Below are 6344 nucleotides of genomic sequence, written 5' to 3' on the forward strand. Positions count from 1 at the left end.
CGCGGGATCGGGTGGGAGCGACGCGGGGGCACCCGGATGTGTGAGCTGCTGGAGCGCCACCGCAGTGTCGGGCGGTCACTAGCGGATCCGTGCACCGCGTTTGCTGGGGGCTCCCCACATGCCAAGGCTGGGGACGCAGCCCGGGAGCCCACAGCCCAGCGGCGCAGACAGAAACACACTCCCCCGCGTGCTCAGTACTGGGAGCACGCACCAGGGAGCTGGGGTGACGGGGAAGGTGGCTTGTCTGGGGTCGGGGAGGGATTCTCGGAAAAAGCGAGGGCTTTCTAGGCCCAGAAAACAGCAAGGTCCTGGGGCAGGGCCCAGTCGGGTGTGTTTGCAGAGCAGGAAAGAGGCCAGCGTGGCTGAAATGAGGAGGAGGATCGGAGGTGGGGAGAGGTTGGCCAGGCCTGGAAGGTGATGAGGAGCGTGTGACGTCCAGGTGTACAGAAGGGACCTTTATTGCTGGGATGGAGAGATCTGGGGGGGAAGCAGCCTTGGGGGGACACACGGTGGAGATGGGGAAGGGGCTCTTGTGGCCAAGTCTGGCCTGCCAGCCCTGTGAGATGCCATGAGATGCAGGGAGATTCCCGAAGACCCCAGTCTGAGTGTGGGCATGGTCGCAGACATCTGAGTGCAGGAGCCACGGAGGCCCCAGTGGGGCGACTTGAACCTGCTATATGGCTGTATGGGGCCACCCAAGATACGAATCTAGAACTGTGGAGCTGTCTTGGAAGCCCTGATCTTCCCCAACCTAAAATTTGTCCCCTTCCAGGAGCAGCTGCTGTGAATGAACATGAAAGTAGGGGATGCTAGGAGCCTCACTCAGCATACCTGGGCCGGGCCGGAGGGAGAAGGCAGTGGGGGCCTTTCTTGCCTGCTGTCCCAGCTCACTCCCTGCGGAGGTGTCTTGAGGGGGCAGCCTTGGTCATTGAACTTGTGGCCCCAGGGAAAGGTTTCTGAGCTTCAGTTTGCCCATCTGTAAAATGGGTCGGTGGTACCTGTCCCTGGGAGTGTTGTTGGATCAAAGGACACTGAGGCTAGGAAAGGCCTTGGAGGATCTCGTGGCAGCCGCACCCCTGAGGGAATGGGGGAGGGCTCCACCTCCAGGTGGGAGTTCAATGGGCCTCTGTTTGTTGCTCTGAGAAATGTGGAACAGCTCCCACCTCCCGAGCCAGGGCCCTCTGCAGGTTGAATAAAGTGTTTGGTTGGCCCAGTGCCTAGCACAGAGTGAGCACTTGGCGCAGGAGCTGCTGGGATGACTGTAGTTGGCAGCCGAAGCCGGCTGAGGTCCCCTCCTCCCACCCGTGAGACACACAGGAAGGCAGGCGCTGCGGGGCACACTCCCCTTCTCCTGCCTATCTGGGCACCGCAGGCTGCCCGTCTTCCGTTGTCTGGGCTTGAGCCTGACTCCAATGCTGTCCTGCCTGTTTGAGTTCAGTGCCTTCAGGCTAGTGACTTCACCTCCTCGTGCTTCGGTTTCTCCATCTGTAAAATGGGAATAATAGCAATCTCACCTCATAGAGAAAGAACTGGTAATAAGCACCTGGTACAGGGAGGCTATTAAAATATCACAGAGCGATGCCTACAAGGAGAGAACCCAGGAGTCACCTGATTTAGCCTGGGGAGGGGTCAGGGGAGGCCTCCTGGGGGAGGTGATGCTTGGCTGGGCTGCTGTGTGTAGGTAGGAGTTAACTGGGTGGAAAGAACAACCAGCAAAACTGCAGAGGGGAGCTGGCCGGTGAGCTCAGTTTTTTAGAGCACAGCCTTGTAACACCGAGGTCAAGGGTTCGGATCCACGTACCAAAAAAAACTGGAGGGGAGACACTACTGGGTGTTTGGAGGAGCATCTGGCAGAGCCATGAAAGAACTATGAGGCCAGGGCTGCAAGGTCCAGAGGTGGGCAGAGGGGGGCGGGTAGAGCCAGCCTGCTGGACTTGAACGAGGCACGTGGGCATTATTCTGAGCCCAGACAACAAACTGTGTGGGACAATGGCAGGAGCCAGGAGACCAGGATGGAGGGGACTGCGTTGGTCCAGGTAAGCATTGATGGGGTTGGACCAGGTGGAGGTGTGGCTGAGTGAGAAGGTAGACCTTGGATAGATCCGGAGTGTGGGAGGAGGGAGCAGCCGCTGGCTGGGGAGCAGGTTTAGGTGCAAGTCAGCAGCGTTTCTCCAGCATCTGGAAAGTGTGCTGCTGCTAGACACCCAGGTGGAGCAGGTGTGTGGAGTGGGCTTTGGAGAAGCCAGCTGAGCTCGGGAGACAGAGCAGAGAGAGGGCGGAAGGAAACCAGGAATGGATTTCCCGGTTTGGGTGGCCAGCCAAGAGCCCAGGGAGCCAGGGCTTCCCTAAGGAGGAAGGGGTCACCGGTGCCTCTGAATCCCCTGCTGGGATCATTCAGCAGCAGGGATCTGACTCCTTCCTGAGACCGACCCTTCCTCCCCACTCTGCCCCCCACAAGCCCTTTGGCATGGACTTTGCCGCCTTTAAAGAGGCCCCTGGGACACAGCCTGGCTCTCAGCAGAGCGGCATAAGGAGGCCTTTCTCCTCCCTCGGTCTGGACTCTATACGTTTGTTATATGACACTGGCACACGCAGTGAACCAGCCTGCTGGAGCTCACCTCTGCTCTGTCTCCCCACCCCCTCCTGTACTCCTGAAGCCATATTTTGGTCCAGGCTCCCACGATGGTGTGTGTGAAGAGGGATCATTCCCTTCCAGCCACACCCCGGGGACCCCTCTGCCCTGTGCCTGGCCTCGCCCCCCTTCCACCCCGTTTGTTGGTCATTTATTCATTCAGGACACACTTACAAAATGTCCCTGGGAGGCGCTAGGGACCAGCAATGAACAACATGAAGCCTCGTGGAGCTGGTGTTCCTGGGGGGAGAGGGAGACAGGGATAGGGATAAGGCCTGAAGAATGCAAGAGAGCCAGCAGGTGGGTACCCGGAGGAGGAGCGTCCCTGGCAGAGGGACCAGCTGGTGCAGAGGCCCTGAGGCTGGAATGAGCTTGGCATGTTGGAGGCCAACGTGGCTGGGGCAGAGTGAGCAGCAGGGAGAGTGGGGAGAGGGCCAGAGGAAGAGACTGAGGGTCCTCAGGGCCCCCCAGTCCAACCACAGCAGACCCTGGAGGGTCCTTGCTCAAGGGGTGAGAGGTTGTTGGGCCCGACTGCTTTTGCTGTGTTACTTTGTCCGTGTGTCCAGGAGGCTGGTGGGAGGATGGAAGTGAGGACCGCCCCCTTTCCCAGTGGGCGGGGCTTCTCACCCCCTGCACATGGTGGGACTCAGATGCCCTGGGGGACTTCCTGGAGGGGCACAGACTCCCCCAACCCCCAGGAGAGGGTAGAGGGAGGAAGGCAGGGAGAGGGCACTGATGGGGATACAGGGGTGGAGGCGATGAAGGACAGAGAGGAGGAGGAGGAGGTGGCAGTGGGGTGGGCAGGGCAGAGCTGCTGGAGGAGCCAGGGTGTCCTCAGACAGGTGATAGGAGCCTGAGGGATGTAAGAATGGCACGTCAGGGGCTGGCTGGGCCTGGAAGACAAGCAGCCGAAGCCCAGCAGGTATGTTCTGAGGACGGCACAGCCTCCAGCCTGTGGTCACTTTCTTCCCAGGTGGAGGAGAAAGGACTCAGCCACCCTCCCTGTGCCCCACATGGACCAGACCTGGTCACCCTTCCCACCCCCACTCTGACCCCCAAGCCCCTGTGGATTCGTTCAGAGGTTTTATTGAGGGGATTTGGACTCCTGGATGCTGGAACCTGGATCAGAGGTTCTGCCAAGTCAGGGCACTATGACCTGGGCTGTCCCCTCTGTCCCTCTCCAAATTAGGGGAGGGTGCCTCTTGGCCCTGGCTCTGCTATGTGATCTTGGCAGGTGCAATGGGACCACAGCTGGGGCAGGGGCATAGGGACTGGACTGTTGGGAGATGGCAGGGGACACAGACAGTGACAGGAGGGAGAGAGGACTCATTTCTCCATCTGAGATGTTGGTGAGGGCAGGTCTAAATAGAAGGCTGTCACCTCCCTGCCCTCACCTCCTCCCACCGTCCCGTCTGTTCCAGCCACATGAGTCTCTTCTCTGTGCCTTGAATCCACCACACGGGGCTCTGCCTCAGGGCCTTTGCACTAGCTGTTCCCTCTGCCTAGAACATTCTATGCCCCTGGCTTCCTCCCTCATCTCCTTTCCTCAAACATCACCTGCTCAAGGAGGCTTTCCTGGCCTCCCTCTTCAAAATTGCAGCTGTTGGGCCTGAGTGGTTAGCTCCCTTGGTGAGCGCTGGTGCTGATAACATCAAGGTCGAGGGTTCAGATCCCTGTCCACACCAGTGGTCACCACCTGACATAATGAAACAAACAAATAACAAAATATAAGTATATTCCGTTCCACCTCCCACCCCGTCCAGAACATCAGTTCCGTGAGGGTGAGAATCCTTGTCTACTTTGTTCCCTGCTGGGACGCCAGCATGTAGCCCAGCCTCAGGCACACAGTGGGTGCCAAATAAATGTTTGTGAAATGATGACAGGCATCCTGGGTATTTCTGGCTGCCACCTGAGAGGTTGGGCTTGGGTGGGATGGGGGACGGGGGACACCTAGGTTGGTAGTTAAGGTGCAGGTCTGAAGACAGGCAGGTTCAAGTCTCAGCTCTCTACTTCCTACTTTATGACCTGGGGGGCGTGCGCATTTCTCCAATTTTCTGTGCCTCAGTTTCCCCCATTGCAAAATGAAGATGACAGAAGCACTTGGCATTTGACTCACATTGCTGGTACAGCTTCCTAGGGACCTAGCCGGGGTCTGGCAAGAGTTGGGGGCAAGCCTGGGTTTGTTTGAAGCCCCTGGAAGCCCAGGCTATGAGGCAGGACATTTAGGACTCTCCCACATATCCCTAGAATTTTTCAGAAATGTGATGAAAGCGAGGGGGTTACTTTATTTCGGGTGGCCAGGGCCCCTCTGAAAAGGTGACATTTGAGCCAGGGTCCGAGTTAGAGCTGGCATTGGACACCGACAGGAATCAGACGTGTTCAGGGTCCTCCCATAGCCCCGCCATCCAGTGAGAGGCAGACGTGCCCCTGAGCAGTTACAAAACAGGATAACCTGGGCACGATCACAGGCACTAGAGACACAAGGAGGTCCCTGAGCCAGCTTAGGAATCCCGGAAGGCTTCCTGGAAGCAGTGACAGGCGAGCTGCTCACCTGAAGCGCTAGCCACACCAGGCATCAGATAACGGGAATGGTGACGTCGACTCAGATGGAAGAAACAGCCCAGGCAGAGGCCTGGCATCTGAGCACTGCGTTAGAGCGACGGTTCTGACGTTTCAACAGACCCTGGGAGTCTGTCTGGGGACCCCAGGCTGAGAATCAGAGTCAGGGTGGCTGCGGGTCGTTGGCAGGGTAAGGTAGGGCTGTGGGCAGAGCTGGTCGCAAAGGCCTTGGATGCAAGGCCAGGAGGCAGGGGGCGCCCACCCAGGAGATGTTGAATGAGGAAAGGGACAGGCTCGTACTATAAGCCACTGCTGGGCTGCTGAGAGCTGGATGGGTGGGCGGGGAAGAGCCTTCCTCGATCCCCCTCCTCTGGCCTCCATCTGTGTGGCTCTGAGAGGAGGGGCTGCCCGTGACAGTCACTAGAGAGGAAGTGCCTCTCCTCCCATTACACAAACACCTCCAATCCTTAAAGGGGCTGCGGACAGCCTTGGCATCTCCATGGGGATCCCTCCCTGAGCACCGCCCTCCCCACTGAGGGCCTGGAACCACAGCTCACCCACACCCCCACCCCCACCCCCCAGGACAGGAGCGGAGCCCATCTGTCAGAACCCCACCTACCTCTCAGATGGTGCCCTCTTGGAATCCCACACCTGGCATCTGCCCACCTGGCTCTCCTCATGACCTCCCACCCCTGAGCCGTGTGCCCCCATGTTACCCAAGCAGGTAATTCCCAGAATAGGCCCCTCCACCCCCCAATATCCCACCCCCAATCCTTGCAGACCTCCTGCCTATACCTGACCCCCTCCCCCCAGGTTTCCATCTCTGGCGCTCCCCCCCCCATTAGCCTCCTGACCTCTTCTGACCCAGCACCCCCACCCTGGCCCCCGTCACCTCCCAGAGACCAGCCACTTGGGTGACCTCTAGCAACAGCAGTTCCTTTGAAGTCTATGAAACCCCAAGGTCAGCCCATGTGCCAGGAGCGTACACAGAATCTCCCCTTCTAGAATCTCTGCCTCCTTTGCATGACACTGGGGCCAGAGGCTCCCACGGCTACTTCTGTGTCTGTGTCTTTAAAGCCACAATGACAGATACTTGTCAACCTCCCCCACAGCCAGGAGGGTGTGACGCCTGGCCTGCAGCCTTGCAAGTGTC

This window comes from Galeopterus variegatus, unplaced genomic scaffold, assembly GCF_000696425.1.
Source record: "Galeopterus variegatus unplaced genomic scaffold, G_variegatus-3.0.2 Scaffold3085, whole genome shotgun sequence".
In the NCBI taxonomy this organism is placed as follows: Eukaryota; Metazoa; Chordata; class Mammalia; order Dermoptera; family Cynocephalidae; genus Galeopterus; species Galeopterus variegatus.